We start from the raw sequence: 17,591 nt of genomic DNA on the forward strand, positions 1-17,591 counted from the left end.
GTAAAACAATTCAAATGATCAAACTAACGGCTTAATTTATGTACAAAAAATTACCAAAAAACAAATAATTTATGTAACACATCAACAAAAGAAAATCACTAAATTGCAGGCTCCTGACTTGGAACAGGCACATTCATGCAGAATATGGCGGGATTAAACATGTTGTCTTCATTAGAAAATCTGAAATAAGACCGGCAAAATAGCAAATTTCTATATAAATCGCTATTTTGCCGAAGCCTTATATTTAAGACAGAGTTATTCAAACTTAACAGACTCTATTTTAAAAGAGTAAAATCCATTTTATTCCTTTTTCTAATCTTTTTCAATGTTAACCATAAATTGAATGCAAATTTCATAAAGAAACACACCTTTTTTACAATATTTCATGTTTTTATTCTTAAAACTGATAAAATTTACATTTAATGTTCAGGAAATTTCCGAAAATATATGAAAGTTTCAAAATATTTATAGTGAAGCTGTATGTGACAACTATTTTTTCGGGAAATATCCCGAAATCATTTTCAACATTATTATTTATAACATATATGTTGGCAGAGCGTTTCAACAAAAATATCTGAAACACATTTCGGGAAATATCCCGACAAATAATTAACTAACTACAAAATATGTACACAGATGTCTTCAAATATTTCGGGATTTATCCCGAAAAATCAAGTGTATATGCTAGACCTAACGACTAATAATTTCTTTTCACATTTCGGGAAAAATCCCGAAAATATAAATCTAATATCAGGCACTCACTTGTTACATAGATTTTTGTTACCCATTTCGGGAAAAATCCCGAAATAAAATCTACAAGCAGAAATAATGCATTTTGATTTCTTAAACATATTTGGGAAAAATCCTGAAAAACAAAATCTTTAAGATTTTACAACACAAAATGTTGATACATCTAAAAAAAGTTTTTACATAAATTTATTTTTTTGAATTTTGATTCATAAAAATTTTGATTCATAAAAAATATGTTTCTAACTGAAAAAAATATGTATTTGTTTATGACCACATTTTTCATTACTTTTCTTAGAAATATTAAGGTTGCTCTCTATTGCATCCCTTTTGTCATGCTTCAGTAATTTTCTAAATATAATATCAGGCCAATTTTTCAGTCAAAATTCCATTACTGAGAGGCTGGTGAGGAGGGCAATTGAGATATGCGTCCATAACACATTGTACCCTTCTTCCACAATCAGATTTCCATGTTCAGTAACTTATTTGTAATTGTTTAAAAAATACTGACTTCATAATGAACACTTGAAAGTATAAAGTTTCAAGTTATTTGAGTGACCATAACATCATAGTAAACTATTGTACAAAAAAACCTTTACCTACTGTACTGTTGTACATCTTGAAAACAAAATAATTGATAAAAACTAGTTTCAACTCATTCAAATGCTAATGAAATTTTAAAATAGGAATGAAAAAAAAACCTCAAACTCAAACTCAAAAATATTCAATAATGTAGCCTCATTTCATTTTCCTAATTGCACAATTTATTTTTGTCACAGAAAACATGGAAGAAACTATCTTTAATTATATTTTTCTAAAATTCTTTGATATTCTCCACAGCAAAATATAAAAATACATGTAGCAGTACTTTATAATATTACAAAAGCATACAATAAAAGATAACTACAAATCATAGTATACATAGGAATAAATCTTCATAGCATGTGCAATGTTTGTAACATATTCAGTTGGAATTATTACATATCAATATAAATTGATCTGCTTCTTTACTGATGCCTTGTTTTCTCTTCCTTTCACTCCTGCCAATAAGAACAAAGTAAATTAACATTTAATAAAATATAACAAAAACATTCTATTCCGCTGAACATGCTAAAAGTAAATATTAACTGTGAAATCAACAATTTTGATCATGTTGATAGGTTGAGACTATAACCATTTGACATTTTTAACAAAACTTCTTTGCCCCCTCTGACCATTTTGATTGCCTTAATTGTCTGATGTTTAACACAATCACAATGATCATAATGTACATAATGTTTCTGAAATTTTTTATCACAGTCTGCACTGTTAGCCACTAGTCCAATGCCCCAGACTAGTAAATATTGATTCGGACTATTGAATATTTTCAAAACTTTATATAGTTATAAAGGCACAAGTTTTGATATTTAGTGTCCGTACTAGTAGATGAAAACATTTTTGGCTCAGTCTGTTATCAATAACGATAGTATAGGCAATAAGTTTTCAAAATTATTTAGTGTAAAGTTGTGTTCTTTTCCCTTTCTTCAATTGAATGTTCCTGACAACCTGCATTCTTTTATGTTTACTTTTTTTCTTTTTAAAAAGACTGATCGAGATTTACAAGGGGAGCAACATTGAGTTTGCATGTGGCTTTCCCAAGTCAAGACCATTCCTGTCACCTAAAGTTGTATCTTAAGGATGCATGAGGGTATAAAAATTCAGCAAAAATTTAAACATTTTTTTTTTCATTACAAATTTTATTTTTTATACTATTAGAGGTTAATATATGATATGGTACAAACATCAACCAAAAAATCTATTTGTCTTGGCCCCAGATGATTTTTGAAATGTTTATACCACTGAAAAAGCTCTAAATTATTTCCCTTAGATGAAAAAATGCCATTTTTTGGCATTAAAATTGAAACATCTTTTTCAACTCATGGGTGACTTATATTTTTCATTATTTTTTCTCAAAATAAGCTGTACTAAAACTCAACTATTGTAAAATTTAAGCAATTTCTGTAATTTAGTTCTTTATATTTTGAAATTACATTTTTTTCCTCTTACATTTTGTCCTATTACATGTTTTAGTTCTACAGTAAAAGGTACTTAGCAAAAAATACATGCTTCTTTCGAAGGCAGATTGTGAGCTTTAATGAACGGTGACCCTATACTTTTATTTTCTATTTAAGTATAGGATATATAAAGTTTATATCTAGAAAAAAAATAGCAAAATTCTATGTTAAAAAAACAAAAATTGTTTTATGCCTGCGATCCCCCTTAAAGCTGTTGTTTTGGGGAATTTGGTGTTGACAGTAGATGTTTGTGTGTTTTTGGTTATTCAATTCTACAATCACCTGTTGATCATTTCAAGACAGTTGACCTATACAAATATGATGAAACCTTTTCAACTGATTTTTTAGTTTGTTCTTATGTTGTGCTGTAACACCACGGTCCCAGGTTAGGGGAGGTTTGAGCAACCAAAAATTTGTTTAACCTGCCACATTCTTTGTGTGCCTGTCCCAAGTCAGGAGCCAGTAATTCCATAAGTCGTTGGTTTACTTATGTTATACATTTGATTTTCGCAACTTGTTTTGTTGTAAATTATATAAATTAGGCCTTTAGTTTTCTTAAATGTTTTTGTTCATATTTTTTCTTGTCGGGACCTTTTACAGCGGACTATATGTACAGTACAGGTTTTTATCATTCATAAGGGTGTACAGTTACCTAAAACTGCTTATATCCACTTTATTCAAACTTTGGTGGATAGTTGTCTCATTGGCAATCATCATTATTTTTATATAAATATACATGATATAGGTCAAAACTGCATCTATGCTATTTAGTTATTTTTTGTGTTGTTCATGTTGTTAGAGTTTCGTTTCATCTGTAATAAACAGATAAAAATTCTTGAAACAATATATGTTTTATCTATATGAACATCATGGATAATTTATTTCTTTCAAAATTCTGTGAATAAATAAATGGTGAATGGGTCCATGGGACACAGATTATGCCCCTGCTTGCATATAACATTTTAAGGGGTCATAAATTAAGAATGGTAAAAATGACACACAGTACCCAAATGAGTACTTGATCTGAGTTTTGTGGTTAAAAGCATTGTGTATAAGTTTCAGTACATTTGGTTAAGCAAACTTAAGTTTATAGTGAACTAAAACAAATAAACAGATTCGCCATGTGCACAGGATACCTCCATCACATTTTCAAAGAATAAAGTTCAATAACTTCTTAATAAAATTGAGAATGGAAATGCGGGGAATATGTCAACAACCCGACCAAAGTGCAGACAACAACCAAAGTCCACCAATGGGTCTTCAACAAAGTGAGAAAATCATGCACTATAAGTGTTTCTCTTTTTTCTTTTTTTATATAGAATAAACCTTTGGTTTAATGTTTCAAAGCTGGTTGCACACTAGTAATTTTTTTAAAAATAATAATAGCTTACTGTTGGGTGTGATCCAAGGCTCTGTACATGTGTTGAAGACTGTACTTTGACCTATTTATAATGGTTTTTCTTTTACAAATTGTGACTTGGATGGAGAGTTGTCTCATTGGGAGTCATACCACATCTTCTTAAATCTAATATTATGTACAAACATACAAGGATAAAACTAAATGCCCCTACCGCTATGACGGGGCATAACACAATGCATATACATTTGTATATATAGAGCATCAGGACTCTTATAAAGACTGAACATGACAGTACCTTATTCTGTATTCTTTCATCTTATCCCTGATTGCTGACATGAATTTTGGTTCTTTATTTCTTTTACTTCCAGGCAATTTTGGTATGAAAGCACCATCTTTCAAGCTAAGTGTACCCATGGTTTGTCCTGAGCGTATTTTGATAAAAATGATAAATGTTGACTGCACCTTTTGGTGTCTTTCTTGTAAAACAATAATGCAAAGCCTCTGTGTGTTGTTTAAATTTACAAATCATAGAAATTAACCAGTAACATATATTGTATTATAATTGCACTTCTGAAATAATCCTGACCAGTGACTGTACAGTTTCAGCATATTTTCCTTTGTTCTTAATTTTTCTGATATTTAGCTGAATGCAGGATCAATGAGAGTATTCATGTGTGTGGCCAACAGGTACTTGCAATCAGAGAACCTGAAAAAAAATTATCTGTTGAGTTCTTGACTAGTTTCATTTATTTATCCATTAAAGAGATAGAGCTTTCTTAGAATTTTGAAAGGTCGAAGCAGTATAATTACTTTAATACACTAAAATATGTAATAAACAAGAAGTAATTGTAACAGGATGCTGTTACGAAATCTCCCAAACAAAGCTCCCATAATTAGCCATTTCCATGGTCCCATATTTTATTAGATTTGTTTTATTATCCCATACAAGAATATATAAAGTTTAGAGGTGGGGATCTCTACTGTTTACAAGTATTCTAACAAAAGGGTGTGGGGTAAACCCATAGACTCCCCCTATATTTGGTTTGATTTGTTAAATTGTTCCATTCAAGAATATATATGGTTTAGGGGTAGGGATCTGAACCGTTTACAAGTTCTCAAACAAGAGGGGGTGGGGGTAAACCTGAAGGACTTCCCTTTTATTTCATTTGATTTGTTTAATTGTCCCATACGAGAATATATATGGTTTAGGGGTGGGGTTCTGGATGGTTAACAAGTTTTCAAACAAGAGTGGTGGGGGTGAACCCCAGAGAAATTCCTTTTATTTCATTTCATTTGTTTAATTGTCCCTTGCAAGAATATATATGGTTTAGGGTTGGGGATCTGGACCATTTACAAGTTTTCAAACAAGAGGGGGTGGGGATGACCCATAGAAAATTCCCATTTCTTTCATTTGATTTGTTTTATTGTCCCATGCAAGAATATATTATATGATTTAGGGGTGGGGATTTTGATCATTTACAAGTTCTCAAACAAGAGGGGTTGGGGGTGACCCCCAGGGACTTCCCTTTTATTTTATATGATTTGTTTTATTGTCCCATACAGGAATATATATGGTTTAGGGGTGGGGGTCTGGACGGTTTACAAGATAATAGCACATTCTCAAATTGAAGGGGGTGGGGGTTTCCCCCAGGGACTCACCCTATATTTCATTTGATTTGTTTTATTGTCCTGTGATCATTTCTGAAGACTGCATGGGTTTATCACTTACAGTTTTCAAGTCATTTGATTTTTTTTTTAAATAAAATCCCATAGTGTTCTAATGTTAACCCCTCCCCTCTTTATGCCCCTTAACATACCCCTTAACAGAAGGGAAGCTTCTATAAAAATGCTTGTTTTGGCCCCTTTTTGGCCCTGAATTCCTAAACTTTGGCCCCATAATCCCTCAAATGAATCATAACCTTCTACGTGTGGTCTCAACATTGAGGTATAATTTCAGAGCAATTTAAATACTTGTACACTAAGTTATTATCCTGAAACTAGAAAAATGCTTGTTTTGGGCCCATCATCCACAAAATTGTTCCCAACCTTCCTTTTGTGGTACTTTGAACCTTCTGAGAAAATTTCATAAAGATCTAATCACTTAAACTAAAGTTATTATCCGGAAAACAATGTGTCTTCAGACGGTGATGACCACGACATCATACCATTATACAATCTAAAAAAAAAATTTGGGTCGTACAAAAACATAATAGATTTTATACCAATATGTGAATTAAAATATTAAGGTACAATGTAATGTATGTGCCTGTTCCAAGTCAGGAGCCTTTAATGCAGTGGTTGTCATTTGTTGATGTGTTACATATATTTGTTTTTGTTCATTTTTTTGTACATAAATTAGGCAGTTAGTTTTTTGTTTTCTTGTTTTACATTTGTCATTTGGAGGCCTTTTATAGCTGACTATGTGGTATGGGCTTTCCTCATTGTTGAAGGCAGTACAGTGACCTTAATTTGTTAATTTCTGTGTCATTTGGTCTCTTGTCGAGAGTTGTCTAATTGGCAATCATACCACATCTTCTTTGTATAAGCATAAATCAAATAAAGTTAAATACAACTTTTAAAAGTGTTGACAATGGTTAATGTTAATTACATTTCTGATATACATGTATCAGATTTTCTTGAGGAGAATATCTAAAATACATGATTTTATGAGGGCTTGGATCCAGCTGACATGTTTAATCCTGCCATCTTCTGTGCTTGTCCCAAGTCAGGAACCTGGACAATCAGTGGTTGTTGTATGTTGCTGTGTTGCATATATTTGTTTTTAGTTATTTTATTTGTATATTAATATTAAGGTCATTAGTTCTGAATTGTTTTACAATTGTAATTTCAGGGCTTATATATATGACTATGCAGTATGAGCTTTGCTCACTGTTGAAGGCTGTACTTTGACCTATAGCTAACTGACCGACGGAGGGACAGGTGTAAAATAATATGTGTCAACTTTTTTCTTACAATTTCATACATTTCCCATATCATTGACTATTTTATCATTACTTACATCTGTCCATTATTATGCTGTCTTTTAGGTCACATTGCAGTACAAGCTGATGTTCAATACTTGCACAGTTGTACACCTAGAAAAAAATCTGCAAAATTAAGATAAAACAGTCTTGTGCAACTGTCACACTAATTTAGATAGACAGTCGTGTGAGTTTCTAAGAGAAAATTTACATCACATCAATGAGAAATTGAAAAAAGTAAATAAAATTATACATTTGTCGCTATCGCTATCGTTGTTGAGGTTACATGAGTGATTTATCTGCCTTATTTTTACATGTTCACAAATCAGTATCAAGGAGAATGGTAAATATATAGAGGCTCTGCATCCTCCCCCTGAAATGTTCTGCTCTTAAGGAAACCAGGTGCTTTTTCTAAGTAAGGAAAGAGTTTATAAATTACCCATCATGTCCTCACATCTAATTTATAAAAGATATATATGATTTTATTGATCTTTGAAATGTGTATCAGAGTGAGAACTTCTCAATGTTCATTTTTTGGGGGAATATTATATTACCCTAATTTTATATTTTTATTGTCTTTAAGTAAGTAACTGAGACAGTACTGAGAATAAAAGTTTTATATCTCTTCATTTATATCCTGGGGGATTAAAACCCATGAAATTGAAATTTTTAACACATAATTGACTAATAGTAGTAATTTGGAATGTAAACATGTAATAATGTTTTCCCAGTAGGCAGTTTAACCAAACTTAAGGTAGATAGGGTGTCTTCCTCCATTTTGGATTTTGAAATACTAGAAAACAAGGTCTTGATCTCTGATGAAATGTGCAAATTTTTATAGTAGTAGGTAATTCATGTGTAAGAATTTTCATTATGATATAGAAAATGCCATGTTTGATCATATTTATGATTGTATTTTACAAAAATAAGAATTCTTTTGTTTGATTAATTTTTTTCCAACTTTGTCAAATAAGGGGAGGCAACTCAAATGCAAGGGCAGATAATTCAGATAGTGTTATTTTTACAATAGAATGTGTTAGGAATTTACCCATTTTTACACGTAGCAAGAAAACGAGTCCGGTGACCCCATTTTTTCCTTTTCTTATCTGAAAGCATAATATTGAAGCTATCTTCTCATATTTTATCTCAAAATTCTATGGTGTGGTTTGCATTTTATGGCGGAAAAAGGGGTTTTCCATGCATAATCTATACAAAATCTTTACAATTTTGCACAACCTGTAGTGTGAAAATAAGTCTGGTGACCCATTCTTTTTATTAATGTTTTTAAACAAGCAGGATATGAACTACATTTTGGAAAATTATTAAAAGATTCTATGGATTATAATTTAGACACCCCATCTACCTTAAGATAGACTAGACATAATAAATCTATTATACTATATACACAGCATGCACAGGACATGTGCTCCAATCATAATGATGAACTGAGTCCATTATATAAATGTATAACTGTACGTACGTCCCTTTAACATGTTTAACAAATAATGCAATTTTTTTTTTATTAAGATTCTGTGATTTTTTAAAATTTTATAAACATTCTTATAGTTTCCTTGAAATAGATATATCATTGTTTTATACTTAATCATCTGTAAATTTTTTTATTAATGAAAATATTTTTTTCTAGCTTAACTGATTAATCAATATTTAGGTCACAAGGCTTTTTACCTTGATGATAGAAGCATGTCTAGAAATTGCTTCAGATTACTTTTAAGCAAATAGAAAAGTTTTGAACATTTAAAAGGTCCCAAGTACATGTAAATATTAATGACACACATTTTTGATGACCTATAATGTATTAAGAAATTTTCAAAGAACATACATATATATATAGCTTAAAAATAAAAAGCACAAACATGAGTGCAAACGCTGAAATGTCTCGCCTTCTTTACTAATCATTGATATTATGTTGATAGACCTAAATATAAAGCTTTATTACAACTGTCACTTAAACTCAACACTATAACCATGAAAACGAAACATTGATCAATCATGAATGAACCACGCAAATGAGGTCAAGGTCAGATGAACCATGCCAGGCAGACATGTACAGCAAACAATTCTTCAATACAACAAATATAGTTGACTTATTGCTTATAAATTAAGAAAAACAGACCAAAACGCAAACACTTAACACTTAGCAATGGACCGTGAAAATGAGGTCAAGGTCAAATAAAACCTGTGTAACAAACATATAGATCATAAAATATTTCCATACACTAAATATATACACATGGAAAAAAGTATTGCAACACCAATTGAAATTGAAATTAAAAAAACACTTTTTATTTTTTTGTGATATAATTTGGTAAAATAGAACTACTTAAACATTATTCAAGTATCACCCGAGTTTAATCAATAAATATCGACTCGGTAAGTTTTTATCTGCACATGCAGCTACTGTACCCGTAAACAGCAAAACAGGTGTTTTCATCCTCATTGTTTTCAACACTTTAAATAACCAAAATTTTAAAGTTATGTGATTGACACCTTGTAATGGGTCATCGACAACTCTTAACTGCAGCAAGATGACAGATTATCAGCATGAGTGAAGCAGGAGGTCGCTGTAATAACTGCACGTATTGTTGGTCATCACCATTCCACTAGAAGTCGTTTTGAGAATTAAAAATGGCACTAAACGATGTTAAAGACCTTCCGAAATAAAGAAGACCCTCTATACCATTTGCTAGGGAAAATCAAGCATAAAAAAGGTTGGTCAGAAGGAAACCCCTTGCATACAATACAATCCAAAAAAGAGAGTGTTTGGCATACAGGGACCTTTTAACAAGAACTGTTCGAGATTGACTCATCGCTACTGGTTATCGTGCGATAAGACCATTTCGGAGACCTTTGTTCACTAACAGACACACAGTTTTCCGTATCCAATGTAGTGCAGAGCTCGCTAAAATTGAAAATTAGCATCATGGAGGAAGATTCATTGTTCCAATGGAATTCGGGTCATCTTCCGTGGACGGATCGTAGCCCAGATTTGAACCATATCGAGCATATATGGGACACTTTTGGGCGGGAAGTGTGCGAAAGGACACCCCAGTTCAAACACATCATGAAATAAACAATGCCCTTCATCAGAAATGGTTGCTGCTACCTTAGCAACAAATTAGTCGATTTTTGGCAGGAATCAGAAGACGTTAAGATGCGGTTATCCGTTTGAATGGAGGCTGCGCACAAAGTACTAATTCTTTGGCGTATAACGATCAACCATGATGTGAACAGTCATCTGAAGATTAATTTTGAAATGTCTGACATTGTAAAGTTCGACTACAGTCAAAGTTGTAAAATGCATTTTTTTGTACAAAAAACGCTTCATTTTGTTATTAAAATTGTGGTTATATAAATCATTTTTTTTAAACATTTTTTGTTCGTTTCAATGCCAATGTTATCATAAACTATGTTTCAATAATATTATACAAATATCTTATTATATATCATCCAAAAAAAAAGGCTGATTTTTCAATTTTTGAAAAATCTAGGTGTTGCAATACTTTTTTCCATGTGTATAGTTGACCTAATGCATAAAGTATTAGAAAAATAGACCAAAAACTCAAAAACTCAACTTTGACAACTGAACCATAAAAATGAGGTCAAGGTCAGATGACACCTGTCAGCTAGACATGTACACCTTACAATCATTCCATACACCAAATATAGTAGACCTATTGCATATAGTATAAGAAAAACAGACCAAAACACAAAAACTTAACTATAAACACTGAACCATGAAAATGAGGTCAAGGTCAGATGACACCTGCCAGTTGGACTTGTACACCTTACAGTCCTGCCATACACTGAATATACTAGACCTATTGCTTATTGTATCTGAGATATGGACTTGACCGCCAAAACTTAACCTTTTTCACTGATCCATGAAATGAGGTCGAGGTCAAGTGAAAACTGTCTGACGGGCATGAGGACCTTGTAGGTACGCACTTACCAAAAATAGTTATCCAATTACTTATAATAAGAGAGAATTTAACATTACAAAAAATCTTAACTTTTTTTTCAAGTAGTCACTGAACCATGAAAATGAGGTCAAGGACATTGGACATGTGACTGACGGAAAGTTCGTAACATGAGGCATCTATATACAAAGTATGAAGCATCCAGGTCTTATAACTTTTAAAATATAAAGCTTTTAAGAAGTTAGCTAATGCCGCGGCCGTTGTAGCCGCCGCCAGATCACTATCCCTATGTCGAGCTTTCTGCAACAAAAGAAAAGTTGCAGGCTTGACAAAAATCACGTTATAAATCAAACATCGTTTCTGTTAGCACTTTCACCGCATATCTCCTAGAGTTCATCAGACAGAACTGTTATCATTACTAGTAACAACTTGTGACATTACCTAATAGTAACATCATGCGGTAGTTTGTATATATTACCAGTCAGGGGACTTACTGAAATAAGTGATTTTTAAATCACTTATTTGAGTAGCAAATTTGAGGTTTTGTCACAAATTGGGATTTTGTAGTTTTTTCAAAATTTTAAACAAATAGGTTTAAATAATATCTTTTAATTAGTAAAATTAAAAAATATGAACTTTTTGCTTCTTTTAAGTAGCAAGGTTTATGCCTTTGATGCTATGATTTAGCTGAAAATTCTATTTTAGTTGAAAAAATGCTATAATAATGGCTTTTCATAATGCACTGATACTTTCTTAAAAGATTTTTCACAGCAGTGGGAGTATTTTTCCTGTGAAGTTCAAGGTTTCATCTTTCAGATTATGTAATAAAATTCTACTGTTCTCAATAAAAATTTCACTGTTTGGGGGGTGTTGAAATTAGTGGGAGTTATTAAAAGAATGATACTTAAAGAAGTGATTTTTGGGAAGGAAATTGAGGTGTGATACTTAAACAAGTGATTTTTATGTCATTATCCTAAATTCAGTACAGGTCATCACCTGAAATGACCTGGTCATCCTAGACAACACAGATGTTGGTTCTGAATTCTGGTAAGTTTAGAAACATAATTACATGAATTAGTCCCTTGATCATTAGTATTCTATATTTAAAGCTACAATAAAATTAAATCACTTCTTCTAGTGATTAATTTGTACTACTTAAATAGGTGATTATTAAAGAAAGACAACTCTAACTTCCAACCTTTATGGAAATAATGTTACTTGAATCAGTGATTTAGAAAATCACTTGTTTAAGTAAGTCCCCGGACTGATTACGGAATCTTATTTACGGACCGAATTTCACTTCCTATTTAAAGTCAGCTTATACAGTTCAAGAAAATAGGGTTCCTTGGCTTCACATGGAATTTTATCTTCGGTCCACATTTTAAACTACAGGCTCTAAAGAGCCTGTGTCGCCCACCTTGGTCTATGTGCATATCATTATAAACAAAGGACACAGATGGATTCATGACAAAATTTTGTTTTGATGATGGTGATGTGTTTGCAGATCTTACTCTACTGAACATTCTTGCTGCTTACAATTGTCTCTATCTATAATGAAGTTGAACCCATGAATCTATCCCAGTAGTTAAAATATTTTGTAAAATTTTACAAGATTTACAAAATTTAGGAAAATTGTTAAAAATTGACTATAAAGGACAATACATGTAACTCCTTAAGGGGTCAAATGACCATTTTCATCATGATGTTGACTTATTTGTAGGTCTTACTCAGCTTTACATTATTGCTGTTTACAGTTTATCTCTATCTATAATAATATTCAAGATAATAACCAAAAGCTGCAAAATTTTCTTAAAATTACCAATTCAGTGGCAGCAACCCAACAACAGGTTGCCTGATTAGTCTGGCAATTTCAATGACCCTAATGAACAAATTGAACTCGTCAGATTTGCTTTAAATGCTTTGGTGTTTGAGATTTTAGCTAAAAACTGCATTTCACCCTATGTACTATTTTTAGCCATCTTGGCTCGCCGGGCAGGTCATCGGACACATTTTTTAAACTAGATACCCTTATGATAATTGTGGACAAGTTTGGTTAAATTTGTCTTAAAGTTTCAGAAGAGATTTTTGTAAAAATTACAATTAAAAATTTATGAAAAAATTGACAAAAGTTGACTATAAAGGGCAGTCACTCGTTAAGGGGTCAACTGACCAATTTGGTCATGCAGACTTTTTTGTAGATCTTACTTTGCTGAACATTATTGCTGTTTACAGTTTATCACTATCCATAATAATGTTCAAGATAATAACCAACCAGATGCTCCGCAGGGCGCAGCTTTATACGACTGCAGAGGTTGAACCCTGAACGGTTGGGGCAAGTATGGACACAACATTCAAGCTGGATTCAGCTCTAAATTTGGATTGTGATTAAATAGTTGATACAGCATAGGTTTCTGACACAGAATGAATGTGGTCTAATGAACTTAAAAAAAATATGTTTGCCTTTGAACAATTCACTATGCTGTTGAATATTAATCCTCTCAAAAAAATGTTTGAAGAAATTTTCTTTTTATTTATGAAATCTGAAATGAAAAAAATTGACCCCCCAATTTTTTTTTCACATCCCCCTTTCCCTTATTTCAAAACTGATCTCAATTCAAATTTCTAATGAAGTTTGCAACAATAACTACTCATTTAAATACATCATAAAATATTAAAATGTAAAAAAAGTGCTTGTTATTACTGAATGGTAAAGATTGTTTTAATCTATCAGTTGGTAGTAAAAGTGAATATACATTGTATATTGTATAAAACAATGATTTAAGTTGATTCAACTACTATTCTGGACAAAGAAAGATAACTCCAATTGAAATCCAATTGGAATTTCTTGCTATTGCACAATATTGTGCAATTAGATATTTCTTGCTATTGTGCAATACTGTGCAATTGAAAATATTTGCTATTGCACAATACTGTGCAATTGAAGATTTCTTGCTATTGCACAATACTGTGCAATTGAAGATTTCTTGCTATTGCTGAATACTGTGCAATTGAAAATTTCTTGCTATTGCACAATACTTAATATAATAATTTTGGATCCTGATTTGGACCAACTTGAAAACTGGGCCCATAATCAAAAAACTAAGTACATGTTTAGATTCAGCATATCAAAGAGGCCCAAGAATTCAATTTTTGTTAAAATCAAAATTAGTTTAATTTTGGACCCTTTGGACTTTAATGTAGACCAATTTTAAAACGGGACCAAAAATTAAGAATCTACATACACAGTTAGATTTGGCATATCAAAGAACCCCAATTATTCAATTTTTGATGAAATCAAACAAAGTTTAATTTTGGACCCCAATTTGGACCAACTTGAAAACTGGGCCAATAATAAAAAATCTAAGTACATTTTTAGATTCAGCATATCAAAGAACCCCAAGGATTCAATTTTTGTTAAAATCAAACTAAGTTTAATTTTGGACCCTTTGGACCTTAATGTAGACCAATTTGAAAACAGGACCAAAAATTAAGAATCTACATACACAGTTAGATTCTGTATATCAAAGAACCCCAATTATTCAATTTTTGATGAAATCAAACAAAGTTTAATTTTGGACCCTTTGGGCCCTTTATTCCTAAACTGTTGGGACCAAAACTCCCAAAATCAATACCAACCTTCCTTTTGTGGTCATAAACATTGTGTTTAAATTTCATTGATTTCTATTTACTTAAACTAAAGTTATTGTGCAAAAACCAAGAATAATGCTTATTTGGGCCCTTTTTTGGCCCCTAATTCCTAAACTGTTGGAACCAAAACTCCCAAAATCAATCCCAACCTTTCTTTTGTGGTCATAAACCTTGTGTCAAAATTTCATAGATTTCTATTAACTTCAACTAAAGTTATAGTGCGAAAACCAAGAAAATGCTTATTTGGGCCCTTTTTGGCCCCTAATTCCTAAAATGTTGGGACCAAAACTCCCAAAATCAATCCCAACCTTCCTTTTGTGGTCATAAACCTTGTGTTAAAATTTCATAGATTTCTATTCACTTTTACTAAAGTTAGAGTGCGAAAACTAAAAGTATTCGGACGACGACGACGACGACGACGACGCCAACGTGATAGCAATATACGACGAAAAAATTTTCAAATTTTGCGGTCGTATAAAAACTGCAAAATTTCCTTAAAATTGCCAATTCAGGGGCAGCTCGACGACGGCACAGACAATGAGAAAAGCTCACTTGACCTTTCAGGTCAGGTGAGCTAAAAAGGGATATACTTTAAATTTTCCCTTTCTACATTGGTCAAAATGTTCCTGAACATGGAGAGTTTCTAATTGACGGGTCCTTTATCTGATGTCACTTTGTGAACTCTCACTTTATCAATTGGCCTATTGGTTTGACCTATGTACTTATGATTACAAGTGGGACAGGTTGCACAATAAATATTTTTTTATGATTTACAGTTCATATAAAAAAGAAGATGTGGTATGATTGCCAATGAGACAACTGTCCACACGAGACCAAAATGACAGAGACAATCACAACTATATGTCACCGTATGGCCTTCAACAATGAGCAAAGCCCATACCGCATAGTTAGCTATAAAAGGCCCCGTTCATGCTTTAATTTTGGTTTAATTGCTGTGCCTGATTTCAGAGTTTTACTTTGTCTCACTTCTAGCATTTAGCACATTCCACATCTGGGATCCCTGCATTTTTGTATTTCTGCCACCTTCTGTGTACTGAATTTTGTTCATGTAAGAAGTTTCTTCAGATTTGGTGCTTGTGGTTCCCAATAAGCTGTGATCCATTGACTAGATCTTTCAATTTCTTTAATTGATTCAGAATAGGTAAAAAAAACCTTAGCAGAATTAATGATCAGTGAATTTTTTATTATCTCCCTTTAAAGGACACCTTTCACTGTGAAAAAGTCCTCTTATTGAAAGTCAACCTTGTAGGACAGAATTTAATAGTACTTTTTCATGAAATAATGTCCAATTGAAGAACACTTTTTCACAGCATCCGATAAATTAAAATAATATTATAGGGTTATTGCATGAATATTGGGGAATATTGTCCCGAGTAGAATTTTATATTGCACGAGCTTGCGAGTGCAATATATGTTCTACGAGGGACAATATTCCCCAATATTCATGCAATAACCCTTTTATTGTATAGCAATATAATATTTAAAAGGAAAAATTGGTTTAAACTAAGATTTTGTCGTTGATGACGTCATGAATTTTGAAGATTTATTGCACTAGTGCAATATTAGAATTTATTGCACGCTAACTTTTGGTTACTTTCTGTGGGAAATATTATATTGCTATACAATAATATAGGGTTATTGCATGAATATTGGGGAATATTGTCTAGAGTAGAATTACGTTATTGCACGAGATTGCGAGTGCAATCGAATATGTTCTACAAGGGACAATATTCCCCAATATTCATGCAATAACCTTATTATTGTATAGCAATATAATATTTGAAAGTTAAAATTGGTTTAAATGAAGATTCATGAATTTTGAAGATTTATTGCACACTTAAATTACTTTTGGTTACTATCTGTGGGAAATATTATATTGCTATGCAATAATAATAGTTAGTAAGTCCAGAGTAATGTTTTATTGAACAGTTTAAATTATCACTGTGTTGTTTTGTTTAGAACATGGTTTTGGCAAAGTTACTGCATACAATCTAATAGAGAAAATTTGAACTTTTAAATTTGTAGTTCACCTAGGCCTGTACCCATGAAAACCACGGAAATTGATATCCAAAGAATATTAATGAATCCACAGTAGATAAAGACATTGCATGACGTCATGAATTTTGAAGATTTATTGCACTAGTGCAATATTGGAATTTATTGCACGCTATATATAACCTTTGGTTACTTTTTGTTGGAAATATTATATTGCTATTCAATAATACATATTATTTCTTTTGTGCATGTTGTATAATATTGTTAAATGTTGATTTATCTGAATAAATATTGTTTAAACTAAACACTTATAAAATATCAGACAATTTTAAAACCAAAACAACTCTTTCTTTTTTTTCATCTTCATTCCCAGCAGGGATGGGGGAAACAAACAATCATTTTTGCATGGCCTGATCTAAACTACCGGATAACATTGTAAATTGCACTTCAGTAGACTCTTTCAAATCTTCAATTTCAAACCATCAATATTATCTCAATTACAACATCTTACTTTTGTTGAAGGCGGTTACTATATGGTAGAATAGAGTAGAAAAAAAAAGAAAAAAACGAATAGAAAATAGGTGTTGTATGCAAGTAAAGCTTAGATTTTTGTAAAAAAAAACAGAGACTTTTAATTAGGTTGATCTATTACAGATTTTCATTGTGATTAAGTCACTAAAATAAGTATTATGTTAATTATACCAGCATTTATTGTTTACAAAGAGTCCTACAGAACTTTAAATTAAACTAGAACACACCTGTGATATCGCGGGTCCATGACTGAATTAAAGTATATAACTATGCGCAAGCCTTATTTTAGTATTAGTATTGTCATCTGATAAAGTCA

The 17,591-nt window shown here is 31.8% G+C and overlaps 1 protein-coding gene across 1 annotated transcript in view; it reads left to right on the forward strand.

Moving 5' to 3' along the window:
• The window catches only part of LOC143044367 (uncharacterized), a 90,292-nt gene that overhangs the window by 24,802 nt on the left and 47,899 nt on the right, over nt 1-17,591 (forward strand). The window lies entirely within an intron of this gene.

This window comes from Mytilus galloprovincialis, chromosome 9 (assembly GCF_965363235.1).
Source record: "Mytilus galloprovincialis chromosome 9, xbMytGall1.hap1.1, whole genome shotgun sequence".
NCBI lineage: Eukaryota > Metazoa > Mollusca > Bivalvia > Mytilida > Mytilidae > Mytilus > Mytilus galloprovincialis.